The sequence below is a fragment of the Leucopleurus acutus genome, assembly GCF_964270905.1.
Source record: "Leucopleurus acutus genome assembly, chromosome: 7".
In the NCBI taxonomy this organism is placed as follows: domain Eukaryota; kingdom Metazoa; phylum Chordata; class Mammalia; order Artiodactyla; family Delphinidae; genus Leucopleurus; species Leucopleurus acutus.
In genome coordinates, this window is record NC_139150.1 from 69,482,480 (window position 1) to 69,498,430 (window position 15,951).

At 38.4% G+C, this 15,951-nt stretch overlaps 1 protein-coding gene across 3 annotated transcripts in view; it reads left to right on the top strand.

Moving 5' to 3' along the window:
• FOCAD (focadhesin) overlaps window positions 1-15,951 on the top strand; it is a 310,232-nt gene that overhangs the window by 10,787 nt on the left and 283,494 nt on the right. The window lies entirely within an intron of this gene.

Consider the following 15,951-nt stretch of genomic DNA (forward strand, 5'->3'; position numbering starts at 1 on the left):
AACATTTGTTTTGTTATAGTGAAGATTGGCTTCAAATAAAATTGAGAAGAAGATGAAGCTTGTACTCTCTGCACTTAGCGCCCTTTTGTCATGTAGCCTTTCCTTCCTGACATAGACAAAAGTAAATTGCACCTCATGGATTTAGGAGACTTGCACATTGTTGCACTGTTTCAAAAACAAGACTCCTTTAGTCTTCTGCATGTCAGTATGTGACTGCATCTTTCTTCCACTTGTCTGAACTGAAAACCTTGGGGTCATCCTTCACTCTTCTTACATTCCACATCCAGTCCATTAGCAAATTCTGTCAAAGTATGTGTAAACTCTGACCTCTTCCCATCTCTACTGCTCTTCTCTGTCCAAGGCAATATGGTTTCTTTCCTGGATTATTGCCATAATCCCCTAACTGGTCTCCTTCTTCCCATCCTTGCCCACTTATGGCCTGTTCTCCAGAGAAGCTAGAATGAACTTTTTAAAATGACTGTCAAGTATGCCATGCCCTTGTCCCAAAGCATCTAGGACTACCTGTGCCACTCAGGAACATCCAGAGCCCACAGCGTCTACAGGGGCTTCTGTCATCTGGGCCCCTGCTTCACTCTGTCATCTCTTACTGCCCAGCTTGCGCACTTGCACCAACCATACTGGTGTCCTTGGTCTTCCCTGAATTTGCCACATGTGCTTTTACTTCAGGGTTGTTGCCCTTAGTGTTCCTTCTGTCTGGAATGCTCAGTATTTCCTCCCAGTCTGTGTCCAAATGTCACTATATCAGAAAGACTTTTCTTTATTCTTTGACAGATGCTGAAACATGTAAAGACCGCCTGAAAATTTATCTATCGATGACAACAGTTTTGTTGTATATGCATTTTTGGAATGCGTATATGTTTATGTTGCATATATGTTGTATATGCATTTTTGGAAAGTTAAAGGATAAATTAAACTCTTTGTATTGTAATTTAAGCAATTAAAAATAACTATCATTTATAAAGTTCAGTCATGCTAGATGAATAAGTTTTCCAGATCTGCTCTACAACGTAGTGCCAATTGTTAACAGTACGGTATTGTGCACGCCAAAAAACGAAAACAAAAGGACGCAAGGGAACTTTGGAAGGTGTTGCATATGTCTGTTATGTTGATTGTGGTGATGGTATCACGGGTGTTTGCACATGTCTAAACTCATCAAATTGCACACATTAAATAAGTGCATTTCTTTGTACATCAATTATACTTCAATAAATCTGTTAAAAAATACCTCTGTCGACTGAGGCCAACATCCTTGATAAAAATGCGATTGGAGGAAGTTGAACACACTGGAGGAACACTTAATTTTTTTCAGGGACAGATGGACTAATCTTCTGGCAAACAATTTAGAATCAAAGGTAATTCTGTTAGCTTAGTTGTTTGGAACTCTGCAGGACCATTATAGCATCTAATAACTCGAAGGTGTGACTTTCTCATTAAATAGCTCTTAATAAGCAGTGTAATTGGATCAAGTGAGGCTTTTTATCTTGGTGTGTGCTGTGGTGAAACTGCCTCTTTAGACAGTGATAAAAGACCATGGTTTCAAGTGAATAAATAAGATCACAATTTTTTTTTATTGAGACTAAAAAATTGAACTTACATTTTTATTTGAAGAGAATTAATAATTTCTGTTTAATGTAAAAAAGTAATGTATGCCCATTGTAGGGGGGCAAATTAAGTGTAGCAAATATAAGGAGGAGAGGAATAGTATGTAATCAGTCATCAACTTATTAACCAGAAATAACTTAACATTTTTGCATATTCACTTTTTTCCTTAATCTTGTGTCTTTATATCTATAATTTAAACTTGGTTGTGTTCACCATTGTGTATAAAAATTTCTTACCATTTTTTTACTCTGTCATGAGCATTTCTTTATATTATTAAAACTCTTTGTAAATGTTTTTCACATTACTAATCAAAATTTTACCTGCATATTACTTAGCTTACCTTTTAGATCAGTCAGTGAATAACTTTGCACAAAAGAAGCTTGCTTTTAAGCCTTTTGTATTCTTACACTTTTGAAATGGGAGGTGAATAGAACTTGAAGCATGTATGCCACACTTTGGGATATAGCCAAGAAGTGCCCAACACTAAGGTCAAATAATCAGTAAGTACCCTGACTGCCCACTCCCACAGAGTGGGTTAGTTTTGGACCTACCCCAGACTTTCAGCTTTATTGTGCTAAGTTCTCTATGGAATTGAGTATGGTGGGTTGGGGCTTGGGGAGATGCTTGTGGTCCTGGGAACCATGCTGATTCTGCCTTACATCTGAGGCTTTGCTCCAGAGCTGATCTGGCCTTTGAGGACCTTTGTATCAGTTTGGAGGTAAGACAGATTGGGAGCAATTTCATAAAGAGAGTTTGAATTTGGACTGAGAGGCAGAAGTAGTTTTTGAGACTGAAATGAAGCTCTGAGCACTGGCTTCATTGTGAGTTGCTGGCTCACTGCTGTTCATCTAGTCAGTCATTTACTTCCAGCATAGTGTTGAAAAGTTCCATTGAACCCTGTACATGTGAAAATTGTATGTATTGGTTTTAAAATTTGTGCAATTAAAAATAATTGTCATGAACAGCTAGGTGTTCCTCCTCCTCCCCTTCCCATTCCTCCTCTTCTTCTTCTGCCAACTGGATATTAGCATTTCATTGCAGGATCCTTTTCTTGAACATACAGCTTGGTGTCTCTGTACTATTGTGAAAGGATTTACTAATGATCGTCTGCCCAGTATAGTTGTGAAGGTTAACTAATATCTGATTATTAAGAACCCTACAAGTAAAAACAGGCGTGAATACTGCTAGTTGTGTAACGGAAAATTAGTAAATGTTACTTCATTGGGTAATTATGTGTTTAAAATGCCTTTACCCTAGTGGGAAATACACAGAGGTAATACTGTGGGCTTTTAAAGGGTTGTAATACATAGCAGATTAAGGGTATAGCTATGATAAATAATAACTGTCAACTGAAGCATTCATGTAAAACTTATGATGTATTCAAGTAACAAAGACCCATTTTCCATCTCTATTAGATTCAGCTGGAAACAGTGACGAACCAGTCTTGTGTTTACATGGGTTCTTTGACCTTTTATTTTATTTTTGTAAGAAAATGTACCAAAATGAGTAACAGTGTGATAAAATCGCACCACTTTGGATTCTGCTGATTTGGGATTTGGGCTTGGCTGAAGTTCATCTCTATGCTACCTATACAGAAGTTATTTGCTTAGTTTTAAAAAAGCCGGGAAAAAGGAGTCGGTCTAAAAAGAGCTAATTATTTTCAAACCCTAAATGTGTTGATAACTGAATCTGGTTACTGTTTTTATTTGAAAATAGAGTCATTTACAAATATATTTATTTATTTTTGACGTCTGGTTCTTATTAATTTATTTTGGTCTGTTTCACAAATCTTAATTAGTGAGAGAGATTTGGATATAGATTCTTCTCTATTTCTCACTTTCTGTTTTGGAAAGTTGATCTGAAAACAAAATAAACAGTAGAATTATGATTCTAACATTTTTTTTGAGTCTATTGTGTATTAGGTACTGTGCTAAACACAGTAACTCAAAAAACATTAATTAACTGCTTATTACATGCCAGGCCTGGCAGGAGGTGAACAAGGCTCAGCTGTTTCCCCCAAGAAACTCGAAAGTGCAGGAGAATAATGCAGCAGGCTTGGTCAGTGAGGAATCCTTCTTGCTTGAGATACTCCTTCAGTAGTGCGCTGTTGCTACACAGATAGAGGTAGCCCGTTCAGAATGAGATGAGAAGATCTACATCTTGAGGATTGGTGACAGTCCTCTCAGAGCTGGAAGGGGCATTAGAAATTGAGCCTAACTCTGCAGTATGGCCCCTGTACACCATATCCTCATATTCTCATTGCATGGAGTGTGATACCAAGTCGTAGTTCAAGCTCTGTATTCTGAGGCAGCTGCAGGAACTGAGAACGTTCAGTGGCTTCCTCTTGATCTTCCTGGTTCTGAACATTTCTTCCCGAACATTCCATTGTTATTTCAAACTCCTGCATGTTTTTAGAAGTAAAAGCATCCCCTGTCTCATTGAGATGTGTCTTGAGCTGTCACATGGTTGGGGCTACACGCCAGCCAAGCGTTCATTTGGCAGCCGTGTAGCCATCTGTGCCTGTGCGGTAGTGTTTGAGCAATTATTTGGGCAATGATTGCTTTCATCTATTTCAATGAATATTTACTGATTTAAAAAAATGGAAAATTAAATACGAAAGCCTTGATATCAATGGCAAGGAGCATGGACTTACTACAGATTGATACCAGTCGCCATGATGAAAGTGGCCAATCTTTATCCTTTGTTAGGTACTCATTGGACTTAAAGTGAATGATCAACAACAAAATACAAGTATAAAATCTCAAAACATGTATAGGGGAGGGGGAGGGGTGAGCTGTGACGGGGTGAGAGAGTGGCATGGACATGTATACACTACCAAACGTAAAATAGATAGCTAGTGGGAAGCAGCCGCATAGCACAGGGAGATCAGCTCGGTGCTTTGTGACCACCTAGAGGGGTGGGATAGGGAGGGTGGGAGAGAGATGCAAGAGGGAGGATATATGGGGATATATGTCTATGTATAGCTGATTCACTTTGTTATAAAGCAGAAACTAACACACCATTGTAAATCAATTATACTTCAATAAAGATGTAAAAAAATAAACAAAAAACCCCAAACATACAGATGTGGGAGAAGTGTTGCTGGTGATGGTGCCACAGGATGAGGGTTAAGTTTGGATTGATAATTTTTGTGTTTTGTGCTCGGCATGGAGCAGCCCTTTAATATGTAACTTTCATGCATCAGACTTGATTACATGTTTTTAGGATTGCAATATATGCAAAGGTGCAGAGCTGTTTGTGGATGCTGATGAGCTGCTTTGGGAACTTGATCTAACACTGTATATCCAAACCTAGGTTTTTGTTTTGGTTTTTAAAGATTTGCTTGATTCCCTGGGATGCAGCAAGATATAATAGAAAAAAACAATGTGTTGGATTTAGACCAAGAATCATAATAGCTAACATCTAAAAAGTGTTTATGTGCCTGGTTCTGAGTGAATTGCTTTAATGGATTATTTTAATTTTTCAGGAACTCTGTGTCAACTATACTTTATAGAGGAGTGGTTAAGCATGTGAACTTTTTTTTTTTTTTTTTTTGTGGTACGCGGGCCTCTCACTGTTGTGGCCTCTCCCGTTGCGGAGCACAGGCTCCGGACGCGCAGGCTCAGCGGCCATGGCTCACGGGCCCAGCCTCTCCGCGGCACGTGGGATCTTCCCGGACCAGGGCACGAACCCACGTCCCCTGCATCGCCAGGCGGACTCTCAACCACTGCGCCACCAGGGAAGCCCAAGCATGTGAACTTTGACTCACATTCATAGGGTGCACAGTTCATATCCATGCTCTGCTTCTTACATAATTAGGCAGTTAATTTTGACCTCTCTTTGCCTCACATGGTTTTTCATATGAAAATGAGGATAATAATAATTCTCATGTCATGGGGTTTTGAATATTGGGTAAGAGAACACATGTAAAGAGCTTCAACTATGCCTGCCTGGCACATGGTAAAATTCTCAATAAATCCTGGCTGTTAATACCACTGTATAACCTCAGGCAAGTTACTTCCTCTCTGAGCTCTTATTTTCTCATACTGGAAATGGCGTTAATAATACCTACCTCAGAGTTATTGTGAAGATCCAATGGGATTAGTTATAGTGTTTCGTGGATGTGTGGCACATAGGAGCTGTTTCATACAACATGGTGTTCTGAATCTCATGTTGTGCTTTGTGTTCATTCAGTGAATCTTTACTGAGCAGGTACTTGTTATATGCTGGGGTATAGTGGTCAAAAAGAGAGTCCAGGCCCTTGCCCTCAGGAGTTTGCATTTCACTGGGAGGTGGAGAGAGAGACAGCAGAAATACTATATGATGATCGTTTGAGATTGCGACCAAAGCTATAAGAAGGATACAATAGTGGGTCACTGGGGGTAGGGAGTGGGGAAGCACTTGGGGCTGGGGGGTAGGGGAGGCTCAAGGGAAGATGTGAACAGTGAGACGAGTCAGCTGTTTAAACAGCAAGGGCACAAACACTTGAGGCTGAGGGGCCTAAGAGTTCCAGACCTGCACATCGAAAGAACTTGGGAGGCTCACGGAGCAAACTGGAGGTCATTGTGGCTAAAGCTCCTTGACTGAGGGACAGGTGTGAGACCAAATCATGTAAGACCTTTTGGCCTTGGTTTGGAGTTTGAATTTTATTACAAAGTGCAGTGGGATGCTGTTGAAAGGTTTTCAGCAGGTGAGTTCGAAGTCAACTATATATTTTGAATGGGAATTTAATGCATTTCCTAACCGTGGGCGCTGGTGTCTTATTTCTCTAGCTGGTGACTTACATACAGGATCCCATCCTAGTCTTTGATTAGAGATGATCTACTTATCCCTAAAACTTAAATTCTTTTCCATCATTCGCTTCCCTTGACTGTCCTACATGGTATCAAGGGAGGGAGGAAACACATTTTTAGAGTACATACCTACTGTGTCAAGATCCTCTTGGCTTTCAGGCTTACTTCATATTGTTATTTACGCCACCTTGTGAGGCAAGTGGCCCCAGATTTAACCAGTGAGGAAACAGGCTCGAGATGGTAAGTGATTAACCTAAATTTTAACGCCTAGTGGTGGAGTCAGGTTTTGCAACCAGTCTGTTTTTCCTACTCCCTGACCCTCCAGCCCCATGCATTTTTCTCTCTGTGTCAGGTTGCTGTGTCATCATGGTGATAGGGGTATGTAAGACTAAGCATAATCAAATTAAAGACGTTTTCTCATCTTCACTATGGATAGTTGTAGGGTTTGCAAAAGAATATATGACATTGCTTCACAGTGCCCTTTTCATCTTATTCATTTGATCATTTTTAGAGTGCTTCTTCTAACAGTGTGGTGATGATGTTATTTTTGTGATTGTGTCCATTCAGGCCTGGAATCTAGAGATATTCTCCAGCTTGGGCCACACTGAGTTAGTTAACAGCAGGGAAATTTACTATCTTCCTATAAAATTCCTTGGCCCATCTGATCTTCAGCTTTCATTAGTACTAAGAGTGTAAGTTAAAATAATTCTATTCCATTCGATATGATTTTAATAATTTAGTTTTCATGAAAAATAAGAAATGAGTTCGGCCAGTTTGCAGCAATCAAAAAAAATGGTGCCATTTAACTTGTCATCAGTCTACATAATTCTTTTCGAGAGTGAGAGTTTTTATTTTGGTATAAAATTTCCCAGGAGTCTAAAGTAGGAAAATAATAATGGTTATATTTCTCCTTGAAAATGAAGGAAGATTTTTAAATGGTCTAAAGTTAATTGAATCTATCTAGTTAAATTACATTGACCCCTTTTCAGTATTACTCTTTCCATGAAGCATTGGTAAATGGCTAACAAAGTAGTCTTAACATTTCTAAAATTTTTCTGGTTTGTTGCTCACTTAATGACATCTGTTAATGGCGGATTTCTATGCTTATAGTGATTTGGGTTTTAGAAAGTCATATCCTCTATTTCTAAAGAATGTGTATTCGAATAAAGATTTTCATAATTTTGGTAACTTTATTCAAATTACAAAAACACATATTCTTGTGAAAAAATTATAAACTAGGAACAAGCAAAATTAAAATTCACCCATAATTTATGTTTTCCAGGCTTTTCTATGTACATATGTACCCAGACTACCTGGATTTGAATTTCAGTTTATTGTATGACCTTGGGAAAGTTATCTGTCTTTTCTGTGCCTCAGTTTCTTCTTCTGTAAAATGAGTGCCTATTTCATAGGGTATTGTGAGGATTAAATGTTAATAAATGTGAAGTGCTGAGACTATTGCCTGGCCCCTAGGTGAGAATCACACATGTGGGTTTTTTTTTAACTTTATAATGGAAAATTTCAAACATATATAAACATAGAATAGTATTATGAACTCCAATGTACCCATCTATTATCAACATTTAGACGTTCTTGCTTTACTTATCATTTCCTCTTTTTTTTTTTTTCCCCTGGAGGGACACTGGTATACTTCAGTTTGTGCCATATTAATATTTGCTAAGAAGTAAATTATTTTAGAGAACGAGTGCGCAAAATTTGAGTCATTTTTTAGGGGAAGAAATACAAATCAAATACCTATAAAACACATTCTGTGGTGTTTTACTAAATTTTAGTTAACTGAATGGCATTAAAAGTAATATGAATACGGAGATTTTAGCTATTCAGATTAGACATTTATTGGTCAGTAAGGTCTTCAAAATGATTGGGCATCAGTTTTATTATAAATATACAGTAAAGATTATTTTGTATCAACATAAAATACTTATTTAAAAATGTACTGAGCAATTTGAGAAATTATTCTTTTGGTGGAGCAAAAATATTTAAAAATTATAACATTAGAAAAAATAATCTCATAAAGGAGCTAATTAGAGGACTTCTTTGAAGACTTAGATTGGATACTGTAAAAATTCTAGAGATAAATCAGTCTTTAGATTTTAAAAATCACTATTTTTCATCTGCATTCCCTTGTATATTTAACATATAAATACATACACATAAAAGACACTTTAGAAAAGATAATCCGAGAATAATTGAAGAAAATATTGTAACAAATCAGACATTATTGAAGTTGGTGGTTTTGTTTCTTACTTTCATGCTTGGTTCTCCTGGACAGTAATAAGCTCGAACTTGGTATTTCCTGCCTTTGATCTTATTTTAGACTCCCATTTCAAAATCTATGAGTAACTAACATGTGATGTAACTGAGAAGAAACTAAATTGTAAAGGCAAGAATATGATAGCAATTTGATGTATTTTAGTAAATTGCAACCAGTGAGATAATCAGAACTTACAGTCACCTAAATTTGCTCAGCACTTGAATTACAGATCTTAAAATTCCTGGGACATGATGCAGGAATGTGGAGTGTGCTGGTTATGCCTCATGTTACTGATAGTCCAGGGAAACACTGGATTGGGAGTCAAGAAACCTCCCTTGTCATGTGAATTGCTAGGGTGAGTACCTTTTTGTTGAGTTGCTTAACCCCTCTGACATTGTTTCTCCAGTGACAAAAGTACAGAAGGGAGATGCTCTCAGGTCCAATATATTATTAAGGAAGTACTAGCTGCTGCAACAAACAGACCTCAAAATGCAATGGTTCAAACAAAGTAGGTTTTTTTTTTGGAGTTTCAGGTTTGCAATTCTGCTCTAAGCTATCATTTAGGGCTCCTTCCATCTTGTTTCTCCAGCCGTGTCCTAGAGGCATTGTCTTCATGCACATGATTGAATCTGAGTTGTTGCCAAGACCTGGTTTCTGTTGGGAATAGAGTGGAGGAAGCAGGTTGTAGCCTGGAATTGGCACATCGTGTCTGCTCAGATTCCACTGGGGAGAACTTGATCACATACACAGTCTCTGTGGCCATACTTGAGGCTACTAAATGTAATACAGCTGGTCAGGCTACAGTTTTATTAATATAGAAGAAAAGCACAGATAGTGAAGGATAGGTAGCAGTCTCTACCACGTCTATGCCGTTCCTGCTTTCTCTGATTGACCAAGTGGTTCTGTCATACCAGTAGGTTGACCTCTACCTCGTCTTGATTTTGAAATTAGTGGCGAAAATACAAGTATTTCCTACCCTCAGCTTAATTTAATGATGACTTAGTGAATATAATGATTAAAAATCACTATTTTCTTACACTCACTCTTTAGTATTAAAAACTTTCCATTGCAATTTTCCCATGACATTTCCATTTTTATGAATCATGTCGTTAGGAGGACTCCAATTGTCCTGTTAATTTGAGAGTGCAGGAGCCAGTTGGATTTTGAAGCTTTTGAAGCAAGAGCTGAGGTTAAACTTGAGTTTCTAGCAGGTTTCGGGATATAATAAAGGGTGATGGGGCTTCCCTGGTGGCGCAGTGGTTGACAGTCCGCCTGCCGATGCAGGGGACACGGGTTCGTGCCCCGGTCCGGGAAGATCCCACATGCCGCAGAGCAGCTGGGCCCGTGAGCCATGGCCGCTGAGCCTGCGCGTCCGGAGCCTGTGCTCCGCAACGGGAGAGGCCACAACAGTGAGAGGCCTGCGTACCGCAAAAAAATAAAAAAAAAAAAAATAATAAAAAAATAAAGGGTGATGAAACAGATTCCAGCTGCCAAGTACTAGAGAGGCTGTGGGACTCTTAGGGACTGAGAAGAGGTAGCTGAGAAGCTAAGTAGGTAGGAGAACAAGGAAGATATAAATATTGGGTGATTGAAAAGTCTTTTTCTTTTTTTCTTTAAGGGGCAGAGTGAAGCAACTAGAAGAGTCTGGAATATACCCCTGAGCCACAGTCTTGATAGACTTATAAGATCAGGTCAAATTTATTGATGGTGCATATCAGCTTTTCTATAAGCCATTAAAAAAAGTAATAAATTGTCAAAATATGTGTTAAAAATCCTCAGTCTGATGGTTCCATAGCTTAACTTGTGGGTGGAAGAAGCTAAGTAAATGCATAACTGATAATTGGAAGAGTTAATAAAGTGTTAGAAAGAAAAAAAGTCCTAGTTGTGTCTCTGAAACAGGGTCCTTTTAATGTGAGGGAAGTTTACTTTTTATCAGTCTGATGATGACTTTGCTTTTGTAGACTAGCTTCCAGAATGTACTCTCTGTAGCCCTGACTTCCACCTACATTGCTGCCCTGAATCCTTCCTATATAGAAATTTGGTAGTCATGAGTGCTCAGAGTCAAGTCTTTCTCTGTGACCATTGGACACCGGCCCCCGCAAACTACCCTGCATAATTCCTCTGCTAGATTTCCATAGCACTTGTGAATATAATTACAGTTGACCCTAGAACAACATAGGCTTGAACTGCACGGGTCCACTTATACATGGATTTTTTTCAGTAAATACTTTATTACAATACTACACGATCAGTGGTAGGTTGAATCAGTGGATGAGAAACCATGGCAGTGGAAGGCTGATCATAACGTTGTGTGCAGATTTTTAATTGTGTGGGGGTCGGCGTTAGATAGATTTTTAACCCCTGTGTTGTTTGAGGGTCTACTATAGAGAGATTCTTCTCTTGTTTTTCAGATTGTATCCTTCATTTGAAGTTTGACACTAAATACTTTTGTGTGATCTATGGCTGTATATTTTTGTATCCTAGGGAAACTGTTGAGAAAATTGAAAATCTAAGGTGCTTTATCTATCTGCTGCTCCTTTATTGCTTCTAGAGTGCAATTGATTTATTTTTGGGGAAGTGTTCTTGTGCGGCTGAAACACCTTGGCAGATAAGATGATAATTGCTTAAGTTAAACAAATAATTTGATTCACTTGGAACTTAAAGACCTCATTGAAAATTCTCTTTCTGATTTAGATTCAGACAGACAAAAAAGGCACTGTGACAGGTTGGAGATAAATCTTTTAAAATCAAATACTCTTTTTTTGTAACGTGGTTTATGGAGCATATTGTGACTAAGAATGTCAGGGTAAGAAGTAATATATAAATTGTTTTCTTAAATGTATAAAATGCCCAAGGGACGTTGATATTAAAAATAGAGTAGGACACATGCTACACTGCCAAAGCAAAATATGTACTCTTTTTGAAATTCCCTAAGAGAATATGATGTTTTGATACCTTGAAAGGCGAAGTGGTTGTGATTAATCTTGAAATATGTCTCCAGCAGGTGAAAGACACCTGCAGTTGGTAGCGCAAGGATAGCAAATCAAGGATGATATCAAATCATATTGCAGCTGTGGTAGTGGTTTTGAGAATGCCAAAGGAAAGATAGTTACTATAAATTTTAAAAACTTACTTATTCTCTAAAGTGTTGTACCGAAATTAGGACTGTCTTTTGTAAGCTTAGGTATTTGTCATCTATACTTAGAAAATTTTGGTAAAAACAGTGCTCTTTTACTCCATTGGCCCACCTCCTGGAGACAAAGTCCTCTTTCTGGAGGGCTCAGCTTCTTCACTGCCATAATAAGCTATTAGCCTAACCAGCTGTTTTTCTGGTCCCCAGAGCATTTTGGAATTCCATCGTTCAGGCCTGAATCAGAGTATAACCCTACATTTCTTCTATTTAACTCTCCCACTCTTGACATTTGCGTAAGTATATTCTGTGGTAAGTTGATAACCCTCTGCTTCTCTGGATACTCTAAAGTTGACTTTCTATTGAGTTAGGTTAGATCATCAGAAAACTCTGTACTTGGACCCCATTAGCTGAGAGTTTTTTTTTCTGAATTACATGTTATGTTATAACCATGGCTTTCTCCAGGGTTTGTTGAAAAAAGAAGTAACATAAAATTCCGTTTTGCTTGTTATTGAGATTATTGTTTATTATATCACTCTGTATCCCATATAGAAAGCCTAATGTGAGAAATTTCCCTCAGAGTTTAGGGGCATGAAAAAGTTTGTTTTCTATGATAAAGAGAACTTTTTCATCTTTTAGATAATAAGGCATGTATAATTTATCTTATTTATGTATTTACCTGTGCTTGGATGCACGGGCAGATTTGAATGTCAACTGTAGCAATTTTTGTCAACAAATTTTAGAAATTAATTAAATAGTCATTATGTAAACCAGGAGTCAGTAAACTACAGCCCACCTGCCTCCTGTTTTTGTAAATAATGTTTTATTGGAGCACAGCCCTGGTCATTTGTTTATGTATTGTCTGTGGCTGCTTTCCTGCTACAGTGGCAAATCTGAGTAGTTGCTATCTGACCCTTTACAGAAAAATATGAACAATCCTAATGTAAATAATCACATGGTAGTATGGGTCAGACCAAATGCAATAGCACTGAAGAAATATAAAGCAAGGCGATTGCTCTAAGATGTGGCTGCTTGGGAAAGGCTTAACAGAGAAGATACGCTATGAAGTGAATTTTATCTTTAAATAGTAGGAACAGACAGAGGAGGACATTTTATATAGGAGACAACAGCATAAATAAAATCCCTTAGGAATGAGCAGATTTTTGAGCACATGGGACTATTCTGAAAATGGTTTTAACCAGATTGGAATTAGACAACAGTGAAAATGAAGTCGCATGTGTGAGACTGCTGTTGGAAACTTAAAACCTGGGAATCAGAATTTGCATTTAATCTGACAGGCTATTGAAAACCCACTATGAATTCTTTACAGGGAAATGATATGATGGAAATAGCATTTTAGGACAGTTAATCTGACAGCAGCGTATGGGATGAACTCAAGCATGGAGAACCCCAAGATTAAGCAGTTACTGAAGGAAGCCCTAGCATGAGGAATGAAGATGATGAATGGAGAAATGGAGAGGAAAGGTAGACTCTGAGATGCTGGAAAGAACAAAGCTGACTTTGTGACTGACTGGATTTAGAGAATGTTGGTGAAGAAAATTGTGAGAGGAGAATTGAGAGAAGATGCGCTGAAATGGAAACAGTTTTTATGAGAGAAAATATGTGTTTTGTTTTTAACCTCTCCAATTTCTGGTGTTTTAGAGCCTCATGAGAGAGAGTAGGGAAGTGTTTGGAGATAGGGATGAGATGAAGGCTCCAGGAGAGTTTTCATGAAAGAAGCACAAGGCAAAAGGCTCGGGAGCACCTTCAGGAAGATGGTGCTTGAGAAGCAGAGTGGACAGAGGAATTGGAGGAGCCAGTAGATCAGTGTTTGCCAAGGTGTATCCCAGGGAAGCCTGGTTATGTAGACTGTTAACAGGTATTTTTAGAAACAGGTAGGCCATGACCAGATAAGTTTGGCAAACTCTGGGTTAAGCAAAGTTAATCAAACTTCTTGCTTTAGAACCTCTCAGATTCTTTAATAATACACACCATTGTTTGTATCACCAACTAAGATCTGTCTCTCAATTATAAATTCATTTATCCAACTTTCTCCCTGACATTTCCACTTGGATATTCATTAAGCATCTAAAACTTACCTATCCAGTGGAATTCCTGGTCTTCCCTCACAAAACTTATTTCCCTGTCTCAGTTGATGGCAACTCCATCTTTTCCTTTTAGTAAAAAAATGCCATGGTAAGTAATATAGACATGGTTTTGTTTAATGTGTAAAATGCCCAAAGGAATTAAAATTAAGAATAAAGTTGCTCAGATCAAAAACCTTGACGTCATCGTTGACCCTTTCTTTCTCCTGTACTCTCATCTAATCCATTAGCAGCCACATTGGCTCTGCCTTTGAAGATATCCAGAATCTGACCTCTCCTCACCTCAGTGATTCTATTAAAATCTTACCACTTTTTTTTTTCCTGCAGTAGTTAACAGTTTCACTCAGGATAAATACATCTGTCCGTCCAGTGGCCTACAAGGCCCTCTGTGGTCTGGCTTCTCACTGACTCTGATTTACCATTCTCTTCCTCCTTCACTCTGTCCCTGACTCATCTTTTTCCTCTTTCTGGGATGGGTCTTAAGTAGGTTATTAGCTTAGGGCTTTGGCACTCACTGTTTCCTGTGCCTGTGACACTCTTTTCCCAGATTTGTGTGGCTAACATCCAAATGTCACCCTCTAAGGTGACCACCATATTTAAATAGGAAGTGTGTCCATCCCTCACTTCTCATCCACCCCCCTTTACTCTGTTGGCTTTCCTTTTTAAAAACATTTTTTTCTTCCAGTTTTATTGAGGTACAGTTGACATTTAGCACTGTATAAGTTTAAGGCATAGTGATTTGACTTATATACATAATCAAATGATGACCACAATAAGTTTAGTGAACACCCATTGTTTCATATGGATACAAAATTAAAGAAGTGGAAGAGGATATATGTTTTCCTTGTGATGAGAAGTCTTAGGATTTACTCCCTTAACATTCATACATAACATCCAGCAGTGTTCATTACCTTTATCATGTTGTACACTATGATCCCGGTACTTATTTATCTTATAACTGGAAGTTTGTACGTTTTGACTGCCTTCATCCAGTCGCCTCCCCCCGCCTCTGGTTCCAGTTGCAAAATAAATGAGTCACAGGTATGAAATGTATAGTGTGGGGAATATGTCAATAATTATGTAATACATTTGTATGGTGAAGGTAACTAGATTTATCGTGATGATCATTTTGAAATGTTTAGAAATATCAAATCTTTATGTTGTATAACAGGAACTAACGTAGCATTGTAGGTCAATTGTACTTCAAAAACAAACTCATAGGGCTTCCCTGGTGGTACAGTGGTTGAGAGTCCGCCTGCCGATGCAGGGGACACGGTTTCGTGCCCCGGTCCGGGAGGATCCCACATGCCGCGGAGCGGCTGGGCCCGTGAGCCATGGCCGCTGAGCCTGCGCATCCGGAGCCTGTGCTCCGCAACGGGAGAGGCCACATCAATGAGAGGGCCCGCGTACCACAAAAAAAACCAAAAACCAACTCATAGAAAAAGAGATCAGATTTATTTTTTTCCATTGTATCACCTTGTAACATATTTCATGTATTATTTAGTTTTTTGTTTACTCTTTGAATCTTCAAGATGGCAATATATGTCCCTACAAAATTCTTTTTTCCTCTCGAGGAGATCTCTTTCTTGGGTTTCCCAGGCACACACTTTGGGAAATCCTGTTGTGATGACTTATGGAACAAAAGAGAAGAACATTTCAAGAAAGGTGAGATTAATACAACGGGGAAGTTGAAGAAATATTGACCTGCTTAAAAGCTAAGGAGTAAATTAGACAGGGGACATGGTTGACAGTCTTAGAACATGTTGTTTCAGTGCTGTGACATGTCCAATTCAAGGGACTTTACCGTAGCAAAGTTTAGATGTTGAGGAAGAAAGGTAGTATAAATTATTTATTCAGGGAGTTGGCCTTTGGAAGAAAGGGAGGACAATAGTGAGAAAGAGCTGCAGGTTCAACCCAAGAAGCTTCCATTTTTGAGATCAGGAAAGCTTGGTTTTGTTGCCTGTTATTTTTATAAGGTGACTTAGAGAACAGTACTGACAAGCTTTTTTTTTAAGTTATACTGTA